Below are 26,692 nucleotides of genomic sequence, written 5' to 3'. Positions count from 1 at the left end.
GAAACCGATACTATTCTCCGTTGCTTCTGAAGAAATTCTCTGACTCTCAGCTATCGAAAAATTAGAACGATTGGAACGATTCGGCCGACCGAATCGATCAAAAAACGTGGAAGGAACGCCGAGGAAGCCGAGGATCGGTGCTCCATGGGACTCGGTATCCAGAGCACCATGCAGCATCGACGCGTTATGCGGTCGTTTAAATAGGAGCACGCTAAGATTGCGAGCGAGCATGCTGGCAGCTAGAACGACGACTATCAAGGTAGTTAGCGTGGACAGAGACGTGACGTTGCCCGTTGCCTGTCGGAGTACTTTCATTGCTGTTATACAACCGCGGATCGAGCGACCGACCGCTGAAAGGAGAAATGGGAACACGCAGTGGTTCTCATGCAAGCCACTCCGGAACGCGATCGATCGCCTCACCACGCGGAGAATCGTTCCCGATTCATCCCTCTGGACCATCGAATTTTAAACAACGTTTCAATCGACCGGCCCTGGAATCAGTTTCCGAACCGTCGCGTCCAGATTCCCGTGGCACGATGGAAAACGTTGACCCGATTCACCGTGGAAAATTATGTAGATCGAAACGTGCAAGTTTTCAAGGTAAAGTGAAATTAAGCGCGAGAACCAAGTTTGCGGATTCTTGGCTAGCTTCGTAATAGCGGGAAAGTTTGTTGAAAATTGCAATGAAAGCTATACCGCGCGAGTGGTAGTTAGCAACGAAGCTTTGAAAACCTGGCTTCCTTCTAAGAAACTAGTTCAATTTTTGTACACGGGAAAGAGCTGGAGATACCAGGTCAATAGCGAAACCGATGGGTCTTTCGCGAGTTTCTTATCGCGAAATTAAATCTCGACAAACAGATAAAGGAACGTGGTAGAAGTTCGTACGACACAATGTTGCATTACGAAAGAACGAATCGGTAGTTAATGCGGTCGAGGCGGCCCGTCGAGTATGACGAGTTTCGTGCAAACGTTTCACACGTGGAGCCGTCAGGTCGACGACTTTATTCCGCTCTGGTACGAACACGTGTATCTACGTGCCACGTGGATCGATCGTTGATAATTCAACTAAGAAAACCGTGTCGTGGTTTGCCATTTCGCAACATTTTCATCCTTCGAGCGTGCTTTTCTACGTGATAAAACATTGAACAAACGATCGAGAAGGAAGAACGAATATCGACAAATAAATTGATTCGTTGACAAGTAGAAAGCCTCTGACGATTGAGTACCATGCACAAGAGCAGAACGAAGGTGAGTTTTATCTCGCGGTGTTCTACCCAAGGCTTCGTGTAATCTCGGTCGCGGAGAAAGTGGAAAAGTGTATCACTGACTTCATTCCCTATATACACGGTGTCTCGACGCGTTCGTAGCCTCGACATTTCCAACGATTGATTCGAATTTTTCACACTGAGAAATCTTCAACTCGTTCATCCGCGCGTTCGATTCCAACACCACCTGTCTTCTATCCTCTACGACGATAAAACGTAGCTCCTCTTACATCTCCTCTAACACCCGGACGTTTATGTTTAAACGAAACGAAAGAGCAGCTTTTCTCGCCAGAGAAACCGGTATTTTTTAAAGACCGATTCAGACGAGTTCCGCTCTCGTCGGCAACGAATGCAGCAACGGTATTGCAGTATGCTCGTTCACCTATTTCCAGAACGCGGTCTAATATTAATCTCGGCGATACCGGCCACTAAAATCGATATCTCAACTGGGTCAAACAGTTGCGCGTATTCTGTCGTTATTTTTAATATCGCAAAATCCACCCCCTGCGTCGTGGATCGTTCGTTTTCAAGGCGACTCGAGAAACCAGATTCCATACAGCATATTGCTCCTACTCGTCTTGCTTCGTTCCGAGCGATCATCCAACAGACATTTATAGATATCGATACAGCGTATACCGCATGACCCATCTTCGGTTTGTTGCCGATTTCGCTAGAAAACCGGCAATTCGTACGTCGATTCTACGAATTTCTGTCGACCGTTTCGCATTCCGATCAACTTTCTTACGTATTATCGCTGGTTGCAGCATTTATCAGTGTATACATTGATATCGTGCAGCCTTAATTACCGTGTATGAGAGAAATTAACGCACCAACACAGATCGGAGTGCGGTTTTGTAGTAACATGGTTGCAGAGAGGAGAAAACGGTGGGGGCAAAAAGCAACGGTGCATCGTTAAAATGAAGAAGAGCTCTCGTTGGTTCGTTTACGAGCGACGCGGAGAAACAAGAGGTAAGAACCGAGCTGCGTTCGTGGCTAGTATTTGTTATTCCCGATGCACCGTCTTTCGCAGCGTGAGGCCTTTAATTCTCATTCATAAGCACGGGCAAAGTTACACCGTGGGCCGGTGATCTGTCACGGGACGCAGCCACCGGCTGATTTATGTTCCCTTCGTCGCGATCATGATCCCCGTATCCATCGAGGATTTTCCGTTCTCCAAACGGCTCGAGGAATTTAGAGAAAGTGGGACGGTCGTGGGGACCACCACACGAGATTGATTTCAACGGAACCGAATGATTCCAACTTGTACTTAAACTCTTCTATAGACTTCGCTTCCAACACGAATATGTATATTGTGTTACGTCGTACGAAGCAAGTTTCTACCAGTGTAATTGTTGGTGTCGACATAACGCATCAGCTTCGTGGGCTCCCTTTAATGTTAGCAGCATACTTTATGAAGAAGAGTCCACCGTAACTCTGTTCTATAACGCTGCGCACCATGCAATGCCATTTGAATCAATTGCACCGTACCAATTGCCGTTCAAGAGCATATGGGGAGTCAACTGTAACACTTTCTGCATTTCGACGTGCAGCAGACTATAGCTCGTCTATTTCCAACGTTTTATTCTGTCTTTTGTTTCTAAAACTTCTACAAAGTTTCTAACATTGACGAGCCTCTACCGTGCGCTAGACGATTTTATTACAAATAGTTGTCTCTCAGTGTTGTTGTCTCACTTGTGTTTTTCCGCTCGCCAATCTCTTTCAATCCCAGACAATATTGCGAGAGAAAAGATGGATTTTCCTACGTCGCTCAAACCTATTTATACCACAATGTTATATTGTATTCTGTTCAAACGTTAAAGTTGTTTCCACGATGGAACAGCGCGAAACGACATTTTATTAAACGCCTGTCCGAGCCATATTAAACTCGGTAAACGCTTATTAAGCTACCGTGATCCTCTTATTGCTGCAGATAGCGTGATTTTAATTTATGCTGCGATATCGACTTTTCCTTAAGAATTATGCCGATTCTACTCAAACGGAACAAGCCATTCGCGAAGAAATGACGATTCTCCGTCGATATAGTACGTCACAATTACACGCTGTTAGCGATAGAACCAGCAGCAACGAATAGTTTGTAGCTGGTCCTAGCGGAAGTACTTTTAACATCGCGACTATCTTTATCCTCGACCATCTAATTCCCAAAAGAAGTCTGACATCCTATCGAATAATTTTCTGAAAGCTAGAAAATGCTAATACAGTTTCCACGAAGAAATAATTGGAAAACAGTGCTTAACGTTTCAGATATTAATTTATTGTCGCTAATGGATCGTCGTCGAAGGTGATTCGTTTAAAACTGTCAAGTTACTCTCTGTGAGCTGGACGCACAGTTGGAGGGGGAGCAAAATATATCGAGCAAGGAGCTGGGAAGCGCGTCGACGCATATCCTGCAGTTTCATCCTCGCGAACCGTCGGTTACATATCTTTTTTCTTTTCCTTTTTTTCTTTTTTTTTTCGAAAGCCGAGGCAAGCGAACGCATCGCGTTCCCGAGGCCACGGGTCGACTCAGATAAGATATAATTATTCGTGTCGCAAAAATGGCTGAATCCAGTCCGCCCCCCTCTCGCCTCCACACTTTCTTTTTTGCACATTTTCTTCCCTCCCGACGATTCTATTCCGCTGCTTCTCCTCGAACCACCGTTTCCTCCTTACATTGTGTTCACTGGACCCACCACGTCTATTCCGAGTTTTAATTACCAGTTACTATGTTAACTCAGAAGGAATCTTCTCATTAGGACGAGAATTCTTCTGGAATCGGAAATTTGTATAAACTTGACGAAGTTTTCGCGAAGAAAATGCCCAACTTCGAGGACGAGCTATATCCTTGCGAGATAAGTTTTCCCGACTACAATTATTTAGCGATAATTAAACGATAAAAGAAAGCGGCATGGTAAAGAATCCACGTGCAACGTTTTCCAACGGCTTCGACTGCCGCCGGCAAAGTTTGCCTCGGCGACCCAACTTATCGTACTGCAAATAAAAAGCCTGATATCGCGATATCGTTTCGCGACAAGATTAAAAGCGGAAGATCCGGCAAACGGTACCCCTACCAGGGCACGAAACACGCAAATAATACAGGGACGCGGGACAAAGACGTTCAAAGATCAGGCGAGGATGTTTAAACAACGAAAGTTCGCATGACTCACGCTGGGCCAAAAAATGTCCAGCTTTTCCGAGAATACGCAAAGATAATTTGACTTTAACCCTTAGAATAGTGTTTCACCAACGACATTTTGTCAAAGCAAAGAAATAAAGCGATACGTAGAGAAACAATCGATCATCGACTAAAGAAATTGCTATAGCGTCTAAGGGATCGACAACTCGAGCGACGAGTTAATTCGTCTTTCCCTAATTAAGAGGCGAAGCGTTAATATTGCAAAACGTTCGAGATACGCTTGGTCCCTGCTGCTCGCTCTCCTGTCTACCGACGGAGAAAAGCTAGGCACAATGATTTCGTGGAAATTCGTGTAATAATAGATGATGCGTCAACAGTGGCCATCGAAAGTGGTACTGGTTGACTATTTATTCATTACAGAGCTAGGGTTGCCGCTCTACCGACACTATTGCCGCGTGCTCGGCCACGTTCCGTCTCAAAGGCGTTATAAATAACCACTCAGCCCTGCGTGCATCCGTGATTACGATCACGGAAGATAGCAGAATGTATGGCAGTCACGTTGCCTTTGGTCCACGCACGCACCGCGAGATTTTTCCAACACTGGCACACCCGATCGTGCCGGTTTTCTTCTTTTTCACTGTTGTTGCGCATCTCTGTAAGTCATTGCCTCTCACACGCCACAAACACGGGGCAATTCGGGACAATGAACGCTGCTGATTGACTCTTAACTGCTATTTTAAATTTCCAAAGTAATCTAGACCTTATAAACGTTGTCATAATTTTCATCTCGAGTAACGCACGCTGATAAATAGCTCGGTAATTGGTACGTAAAATAGCGATAAGTAAATACGGTGTAAGCCGGGTAGCATGGTTTACAACGAACAGATGAAAATAAATAATAAATAAATCGACAATCAAAACACACGTATAAACGTGTTACGTTATTAGCAAAAAATCAGTGTACGAGATAGGCGTCCGTCGGAATCATCAGCTGATCGACAGCGATCGCGAATTCGAAACGTCGTCACCGCGGTTTCTTCTTCATTCGCTGATAGAGGGGACCGGTTTCGAAAACGACCTTGCCAGAGAGCAAGCATAAAGCACGAAGGTTCGCCCTTTCCATCGAGAGAAAAACAATGTATAATTTCGAGATTTTGCCAACGAAGATGCTTGACGGACACGAGCAAGGTGAAAGAGAAGAAGGGAAGAACCCATGGCAACGGTGAGTAAATCCTTTGCAATTTATAATCCGAACATTACGGCTGATTACATCGAACCCCGTAGCGATTGAATCTTAATAATTACATTCCGAACTTACCATGGCCGCCTGCAACAATATGCACCAACGCATAAAAACCTGTCGGCCTCCTTCCTGGGAGGAAGCACTAATTTTCTCGCGATCTTTTTTTTCCTCCTCTTCCTATCTTCCCTCCCCTTCTCTTCTCTTCCTTCCCTCTTTTTCTACTGCCAACCCAACCCCTGCTACGAATCTGTCTCCTTTCCACTGCTTATTTCTCTCTCTCTCTCTCTCTCTCTCTCTCTTCTTCTTCTTCTCTACCAGTGTTTCCCTGGCGAGTCACAGGTTACGCCGCGATTTCACACCGCATACAAATCCACCGGGGGAGTAATAATAAAAGCAAACGCATGCAAGCCGACGTAGTTATTTAGCTAATGACGTCGAGAGCAGACCAGGCACGGGGCGACGACTCTTAAGAATCTGCCACAACGTGGCCGTCGAAAGTTTCGTTGATCTGCGACCACCGGCGCGCGAATTCCTGAGGACAGGAAGCGGGTTTTGCACGCAAAGCCTCGGTTTATTGTCGATTTCCGAACGGATCTCAGTTCCGAGCCACGCCGTTTTGAAGCCAGCCACCCGATAATCGCTTCTCAGAGCCGCTCTGTTGTTGTCGCCGATGTTTCGCGCCTATGTTCCGACCAAATTAACTCCTGCCTTTTAGCGGGCCTTATTTCTGACTCGATTGTTTGCCTTGCTTCTGTCCAGCTCTTTCAGACCACAGTATTCTGTATATCCGTTCGTAGAGCGCGTAGGTAGATGGTCAGCGTCCTTTCGAAGGTAAAACTATCGCGAGTTACTCAGTTGGCTATCAAAATCCGATATGAACACAACTTTTGGCGTTTAGATTTCGTAATTTCTGTTACCTTCTTTTTCTTTTCTTTTCTTTTTATCAAGATCATGATACGAAATTCGAGAAGAACATCGAGTTCGATCATCAACCTGTTCTTGCTTGCTTACAGACTAACATACGAAATCGTGGCACGACCGTGCAGGTGTATAATTTCGTTGTCATTAAGAGATGCGATGAACAACGGGCATCGTGTGAAAGCCGCTTAATGGAGAAACAGGAAGGGGTACCACGAAAAGAAGCGGGTCGATTTTATAGGGGCTCATTATCAGCTTTACTCGTTCCCCACCTCAATTTCGTCTTATTGTTGACCGTTCAAAACGGAGTCGGGCTTTCGTCGGCATTTCTCCCAACGATAAATTCGTCGTTCAGATCAACGCGATCGTCTCACTCCGTAATATTCACGAATTCCCTATCTCATCAAAGTTCCGCCCGCGAACGGAAAGTCGGGATCTCTTTGCATTTTAGATATTTAAATTGACTGGTTACCTTCGCGAGTAGCGAAGATAATAAAAGTAGAAAGCGAGGACGAGGATAGGTAGGATAGGACGAGGCAAATTATTTTCGAAAAACGGCAGAATTTAATGAAATGTATCGAAAAGAAACGATCGTCTAATTGGCGCGTACGATATGCGTTGTTCGTGGTTTAGCCGCGTGTTACTTAAAAGTCTCTAATTAACAGGCAGTTGCTTGGATCGGAAAGAGAGGACGAGTCAGCTGAATTGCGTGGAAAACGGAAAAGTTCTAGCCAGCGGAGAAGAAAAGCAGAAGCACGCACGATGACGATGGTAGTCAAGAGGTCACGAATGGCACGCACGTTTCTCCACGATCATTGCTGACATATCCCGCTGACATATCTCGTAATTATTTTTATTTCGATTTCGAAAAAGGAGAAAACGAAACTTTTCATTTCATTTGCATTTTTTCTTCTTTATTTAACGCATCTTTAAACGTATTTCATTAAACGTATCTTATTGCCGATTGCTAACTTTTCTAAAACTTGCGCAAAACGCTTGGAAACGTACTCGTGCACTCGTTACAGCAGTGTGAAAAATCGCGGCGTCGATAATCAACGATCGATTTACTGCGAGTAAAAGTTAAAAGCGATCGAATTCGCGCAGTTCGATAATCGAAATTCCCGGTGTTCCAGAGTTCGCGTGACTATGCAAATCATTCGCAAGCGACCGACAGTGACAGTGTGATAATGATTGTTACCAGTTGCTACACGATGCTGTTTTCGCGGCGTGCTCGTGATCATCGATCACACGCGGTCTTGAAATTGAATAAAACACCTCTATGTCCATTGCCGACCGGATTGATGATTCGTCGCGGAGAGAAAGAAAAAGTCGGCAGAGTCTATGACGATCTACGATTACCTGTACCGCGTGATTAATGCGGTATTTTGCGTTTATTATTACATATGCCACTTTTCCCATATCGCGGCTCGTGTACAAGTCCGTTCAAAACAGGTGTACTAATGTTAAACATATCTTACGTACTTCTCTACCGGTTACAGGATTCTTTTCTATTTTCTACCGATACACTGAAAGACGCACAGAACAGGCGACAAGATCGTGTGCAGAAGATAAAAGTTCAAAAGGTATAAAAGCGAAGGAAAGTGCGTTACATTCGATCCACTCCAAAAGTTATATTACGTAAGCTGTTACGAAATTGTGACCAAATATTTTTAATTGATTGAAAAAAAAAAAAGAGAAGAAAAAACAACACAAAAACGATACATAGGACATTTCGACTAAACAGAGCGACATTTGTCTTACACGTTGAAACGTAGCTTTTTGTACTTGCTCGATTAACCTATATACGAGGATGGGGAAACAGATTTGTTCTACGGGTCTTCGCAAAAGCAACGAGGAACTGGCAAGCACGATGCTGCCCTTGCATTCAAGGTAAGGCAATACAAATACGTAACGTTGCGATATCACGGTGAAGCGACGAAAACACACGGTTGCAACTGCAACTTCGACACGCATTGCTTCGAACGGAAAGTAGAGGAATTTGTAAATAAAAAAAAAAGGAGAGGGAAAGAGAAACAAAGAAAAAGATAGAGATACACGGAAGGTTGCAGAGACGCTGAAGTGGGACAGGGAGGATCGGTTTTTCAAGTTTTTTTGCGGTCGAAAGTGAACGCGCGCGAGGCAAATCCGCCGCGCAGTTTTTGCACGGTTTATTGCGATTTAAAGTCGATTTACGTGCGGCCACCGCGTCGTTCAGCTTTGATCATCGACAGCCAAAAAAAGTTAACGATCAATGATCGCGTGGAATCGGCCAGACTCATCTCCGGTTTCCCAGCTGCGAAACTTATGAAACACACTCTGCGCAACCGCTTTTGGATTTTTGTAACTTCGTAATCGCTTTTTCTATGGTACGCGCCTCCGACAAAACGAGCCGCCCAGGTCAACCAGCAAAAAAACAAAGAAAAAAAGGACACGTTTCTACTTACAACGAGAACGGTTGACACATCGAGTGGACCTTTCGGTCTACCAAGAAAAAATGGTATCCGATCCTTTTAGTTCTTCCAGAGGTTTTCAGGGGAAAAAAGGGAACATAATCCCGAGAAAAAAAAGGGGCAGGTACGGTCGTAGAACCGTCCAACGAGACAGTGACGAGGGAAACTTGATTGAAGAAACAATAACACCCTGATGTCAGAAGAAAAATAAAATACCAGAAAGTTAAGTTTCCCTTTCTTCCGTTATACCTGCGGGCAAAGTTAGTCCCACCCTTTTTAAACACACGTGTACGCGCATACGAATAAGCTTGCACAGAGAAGAGAAGAAAAGTCAGAGGAGCGTATTTTCTTCGATTGTTGATAGATGATCGATAAACGTACAGTAATGGTCGAACGAAGCGAAATAAACGAATATTCAGCGATCCATTTCGAATTTCAGGTTCACGCCACGGATATATAGACAGGTAACGGTACCCTATCTTCCGCTGGCTGATAGCGAACGTAGTGGCAAGAAACCACGAAGCTCGTCGATGCTGCAACTTATGTAGCACGAACGTGATTCAGATACGCTAGTGCGCGAAAGTGGAAAGATTGGCGGCAGATTGTGACAAATTTCGCACGTGCACTTTCTCACCTGTTGCACGAGATGCATCATTGATAGGGAGGGTGATGTGTTTCAGACGACATTGATACAAGGAACGCGGATAGGACATACTTTCTTGCAAGTACCCTTTCCTTAATGCCTTGTCTCAAACGATGTTTCTATTGGATTAGCAACTAAGTGATTGCGGATTGTGTCATTAGGTGGTATTGAGAAAATCCGCAATCACTTAGTTACCAACCCAATAGTACTAGCTACCTAACGTTTAAACGAATGGTTTTTCTTAAATAGAACGAAATCTTTCGAAATTGCTGATTTCTATACCGTAGAAAAATAATTTTAAAAATCCAACAGCTAATGACAAATATCGAAACATTATATGTAGTTTCTATTAAAAAATTTTTGGTCTAAAAAAGACTAGAAAGCTAAAGTTAGAGTTGAAAGTGCGCTTTCTCGTAGACTTACATCTGCGAGCGTTTAATCTCCATCTATTTTTATCGTTCTTAATTGATCGTGATTTACTTGTAATTTGAAGTTACTCGCTTGTTGGCGATCCACGTTAGAAACAATACATACACGTTATCTAGACAATGACAACGGTACGAAACTCTGCTTTGTATCTTATCTTTGACAAGCGCGCAAACAGTGTATTCATTTGCATGTCGCGTATTACATAAATATCCCTGCCGCATATTATGACGAGCTCGACCTACGAGTGGAGAAATAAACTAATCTCCGCCACTATCGCGCCGAGCGAGTCGAGCTTTTTTCTTCGTAAAGAACGTCATTTTTGCGCTCAGTTCCCTCTCGACCATTTGGCCACGTTCTCAAAGCTTTTTACCTCGTGTAATCTCGCGTTTCATCCCCCTCTTGCCTTCCCTGCACGATGTTTGCGAACTTCTTTATAACGTTTTATCGAAAAAGCGGAAAGAGGAGCGGCGGGGACGGACAAATCGAGGAAAATGGTTCGATCGACGAATTAACGAGTTCGATGAATTCGGAGCGTTCGTTTCGCGTGTATCGCGTGCACTTTCCACGCGAATTATTCGAGCTGAACGCTGTCGTTCCACATCAGATCGTAGCTCATACTTATGTACAAACATCCGAGAAAGTTGCGAGCGAACGAAAATTTCGTTCAAATGTCGTATCGATCGCTACGTCGTAACGTCGACGAAACGTCGATGACCGAGTTGCAAAACAAATTTCGACCGCGTTTCTCATCGGTGAAAAACATTGTGTCAAGGATTCTCGCCAAACGTTACGATCACATCGGACCGAAAGAAATCGGTCGTGTACACACCAGAGTCACCTTTGACATAATACACGTAGAATCGAGGGGTGTCGTAACGTGATTTCCCTCGAACGGAACAAGAAAAGATACGAAGAAACGTTCGTGTTTTCCTACGTCGAGCGTAACGAAACAAGAAAGACGAATGTCGTATCGTATTAAGCGAATAACACGGAGGAACCGAGTGCGAAATACAGCGATGTTTGTTAGAGAACGAGAGCGTAGTACACGTGTTTTGGAAACAACACGGACGCTGTGCAAACTATCCACAGACGCTAATAATATTCGTCTCTAAGTCTGGCGTGCATACGCGGTATTTCGACTTTTAAATTTCGGTGACTCGTGTCTCCCCTTTGAGCATTCCTATTAAAATTAAAAAAGGAAAAACGAGAAACGCTTGATTTAAACGTTAGTAGTCCGATAAACACGGATCAATCGCAAATAGAAGTAATTGTTGCGAGTAGGATACGAGTCTGCCACTAACTTTAAAGTCTATTAGATACGACGATTATCCGTACAGCTGACGAATCGTCTTCTTCCTTAAAACCAGCCATCCCTAATGGCAGAACGAGTTGAAGCAACGCGCATTATCGCCAAGAGATGATCGAGACATGTCGGTGGAAAGGCGTAAATGTCCACGTAAAGATGTGTCAACGCTCACGGTCACGGCACAGATACGTCGTAGGTCAAGAGATCGCGGCGCGCTTTTGCAAAAAGGCAAAAAGTCGAAACGTACCTGTCATACACGCCGTTCTCTCGCTCCTTCTCCCGCTCTGCGTGTGGCTTCTCTTTCACGCTCTTTCCCTCTCTTTCTCTCTTTCTGTCCCCCTGTTTGGTCAGGGCCATGCGTCATCGGCGCAGAATCGCTGCGCTTTGGAGGAACGTGGACGGGGCCGAAGAAAGAGCGTAGCACGGCCAGCGCAGACAGCACCGAGCAGCACCGTGCGTCGAGATATTTGGCGGGCTCGAAAATAGCAACAGCGTTGTCCTCTATGGTGTGTGCACCTCTCCCACCCTTCCTCTTCCTCTTCCTCTCCGTCTTCCTCTGTTTCAACCTCTTCTTCTTCTTCTTCTTCTTCCTCTTCTTCTTCTTGGTCCGCGGGCCACTGGCAGCCTCGAACCGCCCGGTAACTCGCTCGGTCGCGCTCGCGCGCGCGCTCCACCAGTTCGCACTTTTATATACCACGCGCTCGCTGCCGCTTGTCACTTTGTGCGACCGCTTTCCGCTCTTCTCTTCTCTCACTCGATCACCAGCTGCCTGTATCTCCGGATGCAGCGAGCACCACTCGCGGCGCGATTACCACGTCGATACCGCGACAATCCCACCATGAGATAACCCCGAAAACCAAGTCGTTTCTTCTCCTCGACGGCAGACTCCCCCGGGATCCAGTCCCTGTCCAGACAGTCTTTATCCGTCCCTTTTCACCCTCGCCACGAGCTTCTTCGATTCGATGTAGCACCGATCTTCCCCCGAGAATCTCGCGCAAGTCAGTCAATGTCCTACGTGGCTGAACATTCGCAAACGGACCGTTCCATCTTCCTTCCCTTCGCTGTATCGTCTGCCCTTGCTATCGTTTTAATTACCTTCTAGCTGCGATTCCCCGTAAGCACCGACATGTCTCTCTGAACGGCGTACAATCGTGCGAGACGTGCGGACAATGCTGGTCGAGCCTGCCAGATTTTCGTTCACCTGTCGCTCTTCAGATCAGGAATCCGCGAGCAGCGTGGTTCGTTCGAGCGGCGACCGGACTCGAGTAAGCCCCCTGTGTACACGTTCGACTCGATCCCTCGCTCCGTTACGCTCTCGCGTCCCCCGGGTTCGCACGTGCACGCGGCTCGAAACGTAGGTATCCTGCCGAGAGCAGAGCGAGAGAGAAACGGAGAGATGCTCGCGGCTCCGCGGTTCGCGCGCGACTGACCGAGGGCGAGAGTCGTTATTGGGAGCAGAGCGCCGGCGAAGTCTGTTCGCCTCGACTGCCGCCTCTCTCTCTCTCTCTCTCTCTCTCTCTCTCTCTCTCTCCAACCCCTGGCTGCCGCGTTCTGTCTTTCACTCACGCGTTGCACTCGTCCTCTCTTCGCCCTCCTGCCGCCTCCACCGCCACCAATCGCTTTTCCTTCTCTCTTCTTCCTATCCCATTTTCCTATCTCTCCGATTCTCTCCTTCTACCAGCCTGCTGCGTCTCGTTTGCTCGGACGACGCCTCTCTCTCGCTTTCTCCGTTACTCCGATGGTGCAGCTCTTCTCGCTCTCTCGTACGCCGGTTCTCTCTCTCCGCCGCGCTCACTCTCGGCTCCCGTTCGACGCGGAGCAGGCGCGAAACGAACGAAACCGAAACTTAAGCTCGGCTGTCGCCTCCTCCGTCTCTTCTTGCGCTGCTGGCTGCTCGCTGCTGCTGCTGCCGCTGCCGCTGCTGCTGCTGCTGCTGCTGCTCTCCCTGCTTCTCTCACTCTCCTTCGCTCTGAGTCTCCTCTTCGTCCACGTTTTCTTTCCTTCTTCCTTTCTTACCTTTTCCCCCTCGTTTCTATCGGTCTTCGTTCGACGAGCAGCGGCCAAAGAAGCCTGGCGTCTCTCCACCAAACTACACAGGCCTCGTTCGACCCGAAGACACTGTCCGAAACTGGTTGGAGAGATGGCCCGCCACTCGTTTCGGCATCGTAATCAACTGGCCAGACTGCTGTTCCACACGGCCACCCATCCCCTCTGCGATCATCGTTCTCACCCTACTTACCCACCCCTCTTTCTGCGTTCCAGACGAATCTCGGACGAGGGAATGAGTCCCTGATGCGCGTTTACGCGGCCCTTCGGAGGATCGGGATCCGAATCCTGGCAGCTGCTCGATCGCTCCGCTCGATCCTGCCCCCTTTTTCAATGGCTGCCAACGCTGCTGCGTTTTTGCGCGGCCTCCTTTAACTGTTTTGCCCACGGAAATCTATCGTGCCGAGTGTTTTAACGGAACGATACACTGGTCTCTCTCTCTCTCTCTCTCTCTCTCTCTCTCTCTCTCTCTATCCTGTTTCATACACAGAAACCCGGCGCGAAAAAAACCCGAGAATTCGAGTGAAAGTACCACGTAGTCGTAATGCTGATCATAGGCATCGCGTTGAAGCGATTCCATGTTTATATGCTCATCGCTGTGGACACCTTCGATTTTCAGAATTTACCCGCGAATTCTGACTATGCAGCCATGGCCACGACCGTCTAAGGGATAGAAAATTCGCTGATTTAATCGTAGAGTGGAATTCCTTTTGATCGTTGACTTGACATTCGTCTTTTCTTTCTGAAATCGAAGGAACAGCAAAGTATTGCATTGTTGCAGAGGCACAAAGGTAATGGCAGGATGAAAGTTCTCGTAGAAAGTGGAAAGGAAAAGGCAAGGCGACTTCCTAGATACGATCAAATTACTTCCGATAGTACGGTAATGGAATTCAATTTCGATTTGTGTGCCCAATCGGCCTCCTGTTCCACTCGTAATCGCCGATATTGTCCTTTGCGGTATTTTTCAAACCGCAAGAACCGCGTTGACTGCCTCCGTTGCCCGGGACTTTCCGTGTAAATTCGAGTTTGGATTCCACTGCCTTACGTAACATCTGCCGTAACGAGACTCTGCCCCGCCTCGGTGAAATAAGTTGAAATTAATTAAGGTTGTACTCGAGCCGTCGAGCGTATCAATAAACGCTGGGAAATGTCGAAAAAAACTTGCTCGTTTTCGCGAGCAACTGGATCTCCTCGAGTTGCGTGTATCCGAAAATTGTAATTTTTATATTTGTCGCATCAATACTAGAGCTGCCAATCTACAATATGTACTTGCACATATCATAGCTGAACGATCATAATTATATAAAACGTGTACCACTGCAAGAGGCAGCATTAATTTTATCAAAAGCTGTATAATTTTAGCAATTACAGATATGAAAATCTGAAATCTGTCGTTTTCGCAGATTTGATAATTCTAATGTCACGAACACTCGACGATTGGAACAGTTAACAGCGTCGTTGAACGACGTTACACTTTCAACGTTTCCAAAGTAAAACACCTAAATGCCAAAGCGTTGGCCGTTTCTCGGATTTGTGATCGATCGCACGCCACGATTATACAATTATAATCGTCGTACAATTAAGAGCAGCGACTTTTTTCGATCGCTATCTAAACGGATATTGTACCGGTACTTGTACCGTGGTCGAATGAAACTGCAACTTCCACCGTACACACCCTCGATGAATAGAAACGTTCGACGCCTTACGACCGACGTATACCAGCCAGCGTGATTTTAATCGTGGCGAATACGATCTCAGCTTTAAATGTATTATCTTTCCGATACTTGTACTACACGCTGTTCGATCAAGACGCTCGATCGTCGTTCGCACCTGCGAATTGTTTCAATCGGCTCGCGGATAACACGCGAACAAAGTATAGCCCGGCGTTCCAACGGTTTGAAATTGCCTTTGATTTTTCTCTCCCGCGAGAAACTGGAAAATCAAGCTGCAAAAAGCACTCCGAACCGAGCATGTTCTCTCGGCCGAGAAACTTTTGCTCCTTTCTACACCGTGACGCCATCAATGGTCCATTGCTATAGCATCCGCGACGAGTTCCTCTTGCAAACGAATATCGTGCGCACCCGAGACACGAATTTCACTCGTCGTAGTTTTCGGTGCGCGGAGAATTCGTTCGGTGTGCGCGCCGATTAAACCACCGGGCCACGTGTTAACGATCACGAAGAAGCGAGCGTTGCGCGACCGATACGGACAACACGGAAATTACTTTGGACCTTGCCGATAACGCGACCAATCCTATTCGATCGTTTCACTCGATGACATTTTACTCCCCATATAGATAATGAAACGACAAATTTACCGTTAAAACAATTTATGGGGAAAAAAATTCACGCTCGTTCGTTGTTCGTTCTAACGCACTCATCGATGAAGACGACAACAGCAACAAATGATAACACATGCTCAAGCCGTGGTCCCCGAGCGAGTCAAAATATTCGTAATAAAACGAACATAAGTTTACGAGCCTCTTTTTATCTCTCTTCCTCTCCCGCTTTCTCTCTGTTCCTCTCTTTCGTTCTTTCGCGCATCGAGCACGATGGTTCGCGTGCCGATTGGCATTCAGCTCGTCTCGCCGCGGCAAAATGCGTTCGTACATGTATACGTGCATCCCGGCGCACGTAACGCTAGCAACATGCGTCGACGTAACACACAACACGTACATGCATATATACATAGGTCTCTGCTCGATACAGCCGAGGCCTCGGCTCGATTCAACGGCGGCGGCAGGTATGCGTCGCGACGCGACGCGACACGACGTGCGAGAAGCCGACGGTACCGTTATACGAATACCGTCGACAGAATCTTCTATAGACCGAGGAACGGAACACGATGGATCCTAGTGGAACGACTGGACGGCCAAATATCGCGTTGCACGAGTCAACTTTCGCTCCTACGGGAACCAGTCTTCTTCTTCCAACCTTTCCCCGATTTTTATCGTGGAATCCGTGTAATTAGTATGTACGCCGCCGGCCATACGTATTAAAATACCTATTGATATTTGGTTGGTACAAGTTGATGGTAACTTGCGTAAACGTTATAAACACGATCGTCACAATTTTTCTTTCAAGTAACATTTTATGTCAAGCAACGACTCGATAATCTAATTAAATTCCAATTTTATTTTTTCTTTATTAGGATAACTCGGAGGATCGCTGAAGAACCGAAAATGCGCGCTACCAATCCTAAGAACTTTCCCGCTGTTACCTGTTCAATGATCTCGTTGTTCGTGTATAGACGCGTGTTCTCCAATGGTTTCACGTATCACGTGCAAGCGTCATTGGTTGTAATGCACTGTTAAAAAGAAAAATTCCAAATATCTAGGTCTCGGAGGAAGGCGGACCACGTTTTTAACGATAGCTTGCACGTGAATCCTATTAACATAAATGAAAGGGCTACGCTGTGCGTTCCGTAGCGAATGGAGATTGACCTTCGTCAGGATAACGCGACCTTGATACCTTCTATAAGAATCGATGTATGTACGTATATCTGTAGTAAGGGTAGTCACGTTCTCCGACAAGTGAAAGGGCTGCGAGACTGTCTACACCGCAATCCTTACAGCCGTTTCGAGAGTTCGATCGATCGACATTGAAAGAATCGGATTAACTGGATCGACCCGAGTTCGTTCGGGGAAAAGCACGGCGGATGAGGGGAATTTTTGTAAATGAAAATTTATGCAACAGACAGGCAGACCGAGAGGAACGTCTGCTAAAGATAGTAAGCAGCAACAGCGGGGAGAATTAATGGCGGCTCCTCTGTATCAATTACACGCAGTATAATATACCAGGAAACGTCGAACAATTATTGTTGTCTGGCCCACATATTGTACCGAGCGGCCTGCAACATCGTCTCGTCGTCCACTTGTCTTCATTGCACTCGTCGAAGGTTCGTAATTTTTCTCGCTCGTCGTTGTACAGGAAGATATCTCTCTTTTAGCTTCTTTTATTTTCTTTTTTCTTTTTTTTTTCTTTTGTTTTCGCTATCGCGAATATTCCTGCACTTTTTCATATTTGAAGAACAACGTGATGTCGGGTACTCGAAGAATGGCAAAGTGCAACGACGTACGGTCTTGACGAGTAGATAGATAGTAAGTGTTGTACATACATCGAATGCAATGACGAACAAGTATTCTTTCTAATGTAAGATGCATTAGTCGAGGCTTATCTGACGACGATGTAGGTACTACCACGACGAAACTGAACGATGCAAGGGCGAAAATGTGCTACTGTCTTCTATTTAGATTAGTTGAGTACACGTCTCGTACAATTAATTTGTTTATCGATAGGAACGATATCGTAGACCTAGACGAACGTTCATTGGGCCAGCATGAAAACGATTAAGCACACGCGACACAGGCAATTATGTCTGCCGATCGAACGACCCGTCATGCCGGCCATCAACGCATGCACACCAACTATTTTTACGCTGGCGAAAATACTTTGGACTCGATAATGTTTACGTATCATCGCGCACGCTATCTCTCCTACACCGTAGCGACTGCCTCCTTCTCCTCGTATTTTGCAACACGTCGCGTTGTGTTTCACAAGCGTAACACGCTTATCGCCGTTGCAATACTCCAATTTAAACGATTGCCGATAATTTAGTCGGTCATCGAAGATCCGTACGCCTCTTCACCCTCTGCTTCCTTACGTCGCTGCTAAAAAAAGAATACGATACCGCATAGCTGCTTGATTTTTCGCGATTCTACACGTGTATTTGACCTTCGCTGCGAAAAATTCCTCCGATAAAAAACGATAATCGTCTGTCAGACTTGATTCTACGAAACGTTAGCTTCTCCGCAAAAAACTTTCTCCGTCTCCTGCTTTCCTCCTTAATTCTGTATCTATCTATAGATAAACACCGATGAACTGTACTCGCATTCAGTTGCGCAAATAACAATTATCTGTGTTTAATTTTTTTTAATTTGAAAAAAAAATCGAATATTTTAAGATTTCGTTTTTTTAAACAGCAAAAATATACCGACGAAACGAAGGAACGAAAGATAAACAGCGATTATAGGTAGCGGGAAAGTATCGTGGTCAAAGGTAAATATTCCGGACGTGCATGTGGTATTTTTGTATCGAACTGCAGCTCGAAATATGTGTGCATAAGTAGCGATAAGAGAGCTCAGATTCTTATCTGCGATAGTCACAGCAGCAGCAGCGCGTCGTTTGCCATACTTGCGTCACCTTATCAACAATTCAAACGAATTCATTTGCCGTTTCGCTGCGCATAATTCACATTGCGGTCAGCCAAATGATTTTCAAATGAACACGGGTAAGATGCTCCGCGAGATATTTACAAAAGCCGTGTGTGTCGAAATCGCTCGTGAATTCGTGAACTTGTTTGCCTGTTATCTTCATAGCCTGATTACGAAAGCAACAAGCCGAAACTGTAAGCCGAACGTAAAACTTTCTGACCCGCTAATACCGTGACGCAACAAAACCGATGTTAATTACCGTACAGCATGCTGAATCATTTTCCATTCGGCATATTTCCGCCGATAATTTCCTTGCGTAACCGGAGGCGACGATTTTCAACGCACCGTTTGCCCGAAATTGAACGCGTCACGAGGTGTTTATCCGCGTTAATAAGATACCAGTCTTTATCCGCCGTGTCGATTGCTCCCGCTCGTGTTATTTGTCCGCCAAGTGCGTTGAACCAACGAGCGATCACGATGAATCGTCATCAGCCAGATCGGTCGGACCCAACGACTTCATTGGGAAACGAGACATTGTGGCCCAGATATCGATGCGAGCGCGTTTCACGCCTCTAACTCTGTCTCGTCCCATCGATATTCTCCGTCCTTACATCACACAGCGATACGTTATCGTTCCCAGCTCGAACCGAAGGGTCCGTGCAGCATTCTGAGCCTATCGCTGCTAATCGTCCAGAATTTAACGACGCCGTAACGATCGTTTTAACGACGTAGCGATCGATCGATTCAGAGAATACCGTAACGCGTCACGGAACACACTCGATTCTCCAGGTGTACGACGTATAGCGCCGTCTGGAAACACGGCCAGCCGCAAGAACGATCCGTGGGTTTGCTTAGGCTTTAAGCGCAAGAAGGTTAATCAAACGTGGACATTAGCGGACGTAAATCAACAAGCCACCGATAGAATCTGTCGAGAGAGTCAGCTGAACGTGAATTCCGTGCAAGCGACGGACCCGGGTCTGACACGGTTCGTAATATCAACGCTTACGACGCTGCTTACGGTCTATTGGAAAATTAGATCCAATCTAACGCGGCTAGTCTCACGCTCGCGCGCAGACAGAAATTACGAAACATATTCCATCTGTGTAATCTGTAAACGGCACAATAGCGTTAGCCCGTGGAACGCTAGCCGGGGAACGAGGAAGATCAGTGACCCCACTACGCGGAAGTGATTAAGCGTCCGTAACGTTTAATGGCACATATGGATTAACCCGATTAACTTATTCATCAGAGTGCAAACGAAGCTGATCAGAGGAGCAGAGCCGCCCGAGCTGAGATCGTGATCCGATCGTTTACTCGAAGGCTATCGCACGCGAATCGACTCTCCCGACACTCTTTGATCAACTTCCATTCCCGTTGCCTCTTCCAATAAATTCCTCCGTTTAAAGCGTGCCCCGACTAATCGACAAACAGACGAAAAGATTGGATTGCTGTTAGGCGAGTTTCAATGGCAACGCGTATGATTCAAAGTCGTGTCGTAAATTCGTGCAAACAACCGTACGAAATGATCCATGAATTGCCAGTCCCCTTGAACGATGCTGGGCGCAAGATTTGCATCGCAGACATTGCAGAATCGCCCTTAATTACCGCGACCTTTACGTACAACGCAGGGTGTACCACTGACCCTGGCTCCATGTATACGTTTCTCCCTTCCGAGAAGGCAATTATGCCTGAATTAGTAAATTAGCCGTCGCTTGCCATTCTGCATCGTTGAAACTGGATTGGAATCTCTACCTTCCACTCGCTCCGTTCTCCAACGTCAGTGTCGTGCCATCCGATTAACAGTAAACGCACGCAAACGACACATTTATGATTTTATCGTGTTTAAATTTTCCATTTAGAAAATTGCTACGGAAAGCGTTAGGATCCGTCCGTGAAATTGTGTCGTTCTCTCCGTGAATGTATCCTCTGTTCGGGAACTCCTCCCGCGCCGTTCCTCCACGCTGCTTACAATTAGAATTTAACCTTAATTCGACATTGAAATGTGCATCCTGTCGGCTACATTTAAATGTATGAAAGTTTGCCGTTGTACGTATCGGACGTGGCTGGACGTTCCGTCGCAGACACCGAAACAGATTGAATAGACAAAATTCGATCGACCCCGTTTCGAAAGGCAGCCCCGCTGTTTTTACCGTGTGCCGCGCTATAATATCCGTTGTTGAAATCATTGTTGTCGATCGAGCGAGAAAAATCGAAATTCAATCGTATGCCGATAGGCTGCGGTTAGGTAACGCGTCTGGTGTGATTTGTAAAGGCACGACGAGACCCAGATAGCTCTCCTCGCCTATAGGCTGCGCCAAGAATCGGCCGGATATCGGTAAGAAGCGAGAAAACCTTCTCGACGTCTCGACGACAAAGTGTCGTACCTCTATCGATAAAGTTGTTCGACTGAAACTTCATAGACGCGAATTAAAGGAGACGCTTGGCAAATTGAATTTCGCATTCTAACGAGTATTCGGACGGCGGAGAGACGACTTTCGAGAGATTCGAGTACCGTCGGCCAAGAGGCGGCCGGAAAGAACAAACAACTGGACGAAAGAGCGAAAGAGGCCGAGGAATCGTGCAAGGATTAAAGCTGTTTTACGCGGTTGTCGACAAATCGTTAGGTAGCGAACTTGTGACAGAGCCTGTAGCGTGACGCGGTTGGCCGGCTGTTTTCGCCTTGTTTTCGAATTTCTCGGTCGGTCGAACTCGCTGAATTATTGATGAGGCCGATTGGCTATGCCTCGACGTAAGGAATTCAGATATTATTCGGTCGGAGCCGTGGCCGCAGAGAGAGAGAGAAAGAGCGAGAAGGAGAGAGGCAGGGCAGGGGATAGAGGGAGAGAGAAAGAGAGAGCCACGAGATCTTAACGTCAATGTCGTCCATCTTGACCAAAGTCCAAACCAGGGCTACTGATTTCCGGACGAGATAGAGCGGCCTTGGCTGGTGACAGAAAACGCGGGAAACGAATGCGTCTCGGGGGAATTTCGGATGGAATCTTAATCGGCGCAGGGTATTTTAAGCTGAATTCCAGCGAATACGCTATAAAGCTCCGAGAATACTGTTTAACCTCCGACACGACACGAAAAGGGCGGTCGGAGATTACACAGCGGTTGATAACGTCACGAAGAAACTTACGATATACATACTCGGACGATTAAAATCCAACGACGAAATAAAAGTGCAACGATTTGAAATATTATTTCCATAACCGCTAACTCTATCTCCGTATAAAAGCGTGCTTTTAGACGAAGAACGAGCTCGCTCGTGTCGTTCTCTAAGACGGAATAAAAGCTCTCGTAGACGGGGAACATCCCCAGCGAGGCACATCGATCACAAGATCAGACCGATTCCTAGTCCGACTGGTCCTCCAGCTAGTGGAAAGATGTAAAAGGCTGCTACGCCACCCTTCTGGCAGGAAGAGCAAGGGAGAAACAAGACGAAAAGGAAGAACGAAAAGAACTGGCTAGGGGGCGAGGGAGACCGGGACAGCGAAACGCGAAGAGGAGGAAGGATATAGGCGTGTATATAGAAAAGCGGTGCTGCGCCGTGGATAGAGCGACAGTCGACCTTGTCTCATGACGTCACCGACCGTCTAGACGAGATCCACCGCTTTCAATGTCCCCCATTCTCCCCCATTCTTGGATTAAATTCGAGAACTAAAAAACTCAAAACGAGCCACGATGGGCAACCCGATCCACCCGTTCACCGGATTCCCCGCATTAATTTCGACGTCCTCGTCGTTGCTGCTGTGCTGCTGTGTTGCTCTCGCTCTCGATCTCGCTCTCGCCTTCACCCTCGCCCTCGCCCTAGACCCTCTCGCCCCTCTGTGTCGTGCGTGTGCACGCTTTGCGTACACCTCCTTCGACCTTATCCTACTACGTCGTAGCGTCACGTTGTTCCACTGCCACGCTGAACGCTACTACGCCCTTGTCCTACCGGCTTCTACGGACGCAGACAGCTTCTGCGTCTCTCGCTTAGCCGCTCGACCCTTTTCAGCCTCGCCCTTTGCACTCGTGCCAAGTCTACTCTCCGGTTCTTGTTCGTTCGTTTCCACCGTTTTACGTTCGACGATATCGACGAACACGAATCGTTGCCTTTCCCTTCTCATTCCCCGTGCTTCTTATTTATACGTTTCATTTAACGATAAGAGTGACAGATTGCCGGACACGGCGTACAAACTTCTTCGATTTGTATCGGGACACGGATAGAGCACAGAGAGAAGAGGAACGCGATTCGAGGCGTATGAACGACGATGCGCGTAACGAGAGCAGGTGTGTGTCGCGTGGTAAGAGAAGAGTAGTAGTCGAAGAGCCTCGTGAGAGAGGGAAGAGCTTTGAAGATGCTGTTGCCAACGGTTGTAGAAGGACGAGCGAATCCCTCCTTCGCCTCGTAGGAACGTGTGCTTTCGCGGAGGTTAAAGTGGCGATCGATGTACGCACTCCTCGACCACACCCGTCGATGTTCCTCTCCTTTGGCTGGCTTGCCGAACTTGGAGGAATCGATACTTGTATCGCGTCATTGAATATCGAATAGGCGCACGGATATGCTCGGGTAATATCGCGACAGACTTCGGACGAAACTTATCTAAACGCGATTAACGATCGATTTGCACTTACCTTCGACTGTATTTTTCGGATTATTTTATTTCCTATTGGATCTCGTAGCGGGAAGATAATAAATTAGGCCTTTTATCGGGCACGATAATTTCATGATAAATTGTTTTTAAATGAGGTTGAATTGTAAATGCGACGATTGTCACGTCGTTGGACGTCAGAACAATGATTGCCTAGTAACTCGACTTTCTCGTTAATAAATTAGCGTGAATTTAAACGAGCATCGTATTACACACGCGTGGCCGATAGGCGTGGTACATACTTGTTCTGAATACAACATTTTTCGATATTAATACTCACTTTCCTTCGACCGATCAATGGCTTATGCAACACCCGATACGATTGCGGGACTGATTATTAACATAAAAGTGCATTGAACTGGGAAACGGTAAGAAAAACGACGTTCTCGTTCGTATCTTAATCAAGCATCTACGCGCAACCGCTAGCAAAGAAAGAATTTACCACGATCCCGAACGATTTAAATCGAACGGTCCCGTTTAGAGGGAGACAGAACCTAAAACTGTATATATCACGTACGAAATAGCTGTTTGCACGACTGATGCGTCTCGTCAATTGGTTTTAAATCTCACGACGAGGTTTGCCCTTCGGGCTCCTCCAGCAGAGGTCACGGTTAAGGTCTGGCCTGCAGTGTCATATCATTTCGGACGGCCGTGTAGGTCACTCTACTTTTTAAACGAGACGATCACGTGCTTCAACGCTTTCAATTTTATGCACCGAAGCATCGTCGAGGTGATATCCTTGAAGCGTTGTTAATCTTTGCTCGGCCAAAGATATTCCATTTCGATTCCTCTAGGAACATCAACTTTCAATTAGTTCGCCTGTACCAAGCCGATGCTTTTCGTTTAGCTGGAACGTTCCACGGGAAATTAGAACATTTCAAATTCTCGTTACGTACAAATTCACGAAACGTCACGTACAATAGGATTGCTGGCACCGTTCGGTGGTAACGTCGTTTGTTCAGCCCTGCGTGTCAAACTTCCGAAACGTGCCAACGTACCCGATACACGATCGGTGCATCAGTACCGGTTCTTTCGAGTGGATAGTTGGTGAAAAAGTACGGTCGACTGAAAGCCTTGATTTTAACAGGAGGCCAGACGGAAAGAGGCTGGTCCGCGCAATTGCAGCCGCATCGGGCTCCACACACAAGGTTTATTCTTCGATCTGCTCCAGTAGGGGTCGCGGTTAAGGTCTTGCCGGCAGTGTCAGATTATTTTGGACGGGCATGTAGGTCAGCGCGAGCAGCCAGAGCGAACTATACGCTGGCGAGAGCACGTCTGGCCCGGACTCTCGCATATTAGCGGACCAGATTGAAACACAATCAATTTAATGAAGCGAATCATCCCGCCACGACGAGGGCCAAGGGCGAATCTCTTTAAAAGTCTGATTCACCTGTTTGCTCTGACCTCTCTTACTCTCGACTGTGACGTCCAACACCGAGAGAGGAGTCCTGACCCGGGAATGGGAAAGAAAGTTGCGAGACGAAAGAAAGCCAATCATCGATCGATTGATATCAACTGATTTAATGGTTTGTCGTCCTGCTAGGGACGGGACGCGGTGCAGCTTGCAGCCTGCCACTGGCTACGTTCCGCCGCCGAATTCTCCGTTTCGACGAGAGTACGAAAAACGGAGCAACGATAAATAGAAAAATATTGAAGAAAATATCCCATGGATGCGGCGAACAATCGTCGACTAAATCGATGTCAATGTATCGGCCATGATAAATACGATAGCGTCGATACTTTCCATCCTTCCAATTGACACTGTTTTACGCGTTTAAAAGAAAGGGTGACCGCCCACGCGTACGACCCGAAATTGGTTACCGGTATCGGGAACATTATTTGCATTCCAACGCGACTACTTCGGTGCGACAGCCGGCTTGCCTCGTATCATCAATTGCGATCATGAGGCAACAAAAACCGAATGTATCATATAAAATGCCTTGTTTAAATGCGGCGCGTCCCGATTCCATTCCCCACAGCGATCTCTGCATTACGAAATCGTCTGGGACAGGAGCTGTCGAGTCTTTGTTGATAATTCACGAATCGATGAAACATCGAGCGTCGTCGTTTCGAAGAACGTGATCGTGGTCGATATTTTAAAAAGTTCGACCTCTGATCGTGCCACGATAAAGAATAAGTTCTGCTAAATCGTAAAAGAAAATAATGGGAACGTAGCGATATACGCTGAATAACTATGTGTCTACCTAACTTCGCACCATCCAACTATCAAAATCCCTCGATTCATTGCAAACAAGCGATCGTCGTAAAGTTGTCTTAACGCGGGACGACTCCGGTTTAACCGATATATCCTATGGACAGCGCGCGGCGAAATTGACAAACACTACAATGAACATTGATTTAATAATACCAGCGAACGATTCCCCACTGGCAATTTCTAAATACGTTCTCCACGAGTTTCGCAAAAATAGCCGTCCCTCTCTGGAACTGCAAAAATACGCGAGCTACCACGGCACACGTGCATATTATCGCCGCTGCTACGTTGTTATGCTAAACGATTTATACGCCGATGATTTATGCGCTGCGATATATAACGTACTGATGCGCCATTACTTGTCAGATTAACGGGATACTTCGCACGGATTTACTCGTAACCCGCGCGTTACTTTTTGCAGAGCACGACGGATAGAAACACGCTGCTAACTATGTAGTAAAATAGCCGGGGACGCGCGAGGTACGAATCGTACACGGTCGCCACCCAGAACAGCTCACAATGGTGACAGTCCATAAAAGTTGAGTTTCGAGAAACGCACCGAGAGAAGATTTTAACCGTCGTTTTGCTTCGGGATCGGCGCAGCGAGAAATGAAATTTTGCGGCCGAATTTATCGCTAGTCGCTCGACGAAAAACTATGACGTCGACGTGCGATCGGCAGATACGAATTAAAGAAAAAGAAGAAACAGCATTTAATCGTCAAGTTTCACGACGTTAATCGACGCAACACCTGGTCTTTCGTAATTTATAGAAAATGCCAAACAGAAATTGATTCCTCGATCTGTGGATTGTCAAAGTGCACGACGAATATACCGAAAACTAACTCGACCAGTTAATTCTTGACCCAGTCCCAGACCCGTTTGCATATTTCATTCCCAGAAGCGAGTCGCAAATCAACAGCCGCAGGAAAAGAGAAGATCACGAGGCGAGACAGCGACGATCCCCTTTTCGTTCGTGGTAACGCGGACAAATGGCGCCGATACAAAGTCACCCGGCACACAAATACGATCCCAAGAAGCTCCACCTCGCGAGAAGCTATGAGGCTGGAATACGCGAAGTAACCAACTATTAGTAACCCAGACTTTAGTATTCCCGCGGTGTCGTCTCGTACGAGACTTCCTCATTCCAGAGTTGAGCTATTGCGAAGCTATCCTCCGCCCCCGCTACGCATCGCTTCTC

The 26,692-nt window shown here is 46.6% G+C and overlaps 1 protein-coding gene across 4 annotated transcripts in view; it reads right to left on the bottom strand.

Annotated features, from left to right (window-relative positions):
• Positions 1 to 26,692, bottom strand: part of LOC122570788 (solute carrier organic anion transporter family member 74D) — an 83,258-nt gene that overhangs the window by 38,792 nt on the left and 17,774 nt on the right. Inside the window, exon 1 of one of the 4 annotated variants that reach the window (XM_043733629.1) lies at positions 11,635 to 14,175. The exons of 2 other annotated variants lie outside the window; for them this stretch is intronic. The gene's annotated coding sequence lies outside the window, so the exon portion shown is untranslated. Of the gene's footprint in view, positions 1 to 11,382; positions 11,505 to 11,634; positions 14,176 to 26,692 lie in introns of those variants that run through there. One more of the 4 variants, XM_043733632.1, reaches the window with a different exon arrangement.

The sequence above is a fragment of the Bombus pyrosoma genome, linkage group LG9 (assembly GCF_014825855.1).
Source record: "Bombus pyrosoma isolate SC7728 linkage group LG9, ASM1482585v1, whole genome shotgun sequence".
NCBI classification, from domain to species: domain Eukaryota; kingdom Metazoa; phylum Arthropoda; class Insecta; order Hymenoptera; family Apidae; genus Bombus; species Bombus pyrosoma.
This window is presented reverse-complemented; position numbering and strand designations above follow the sequence as displayed.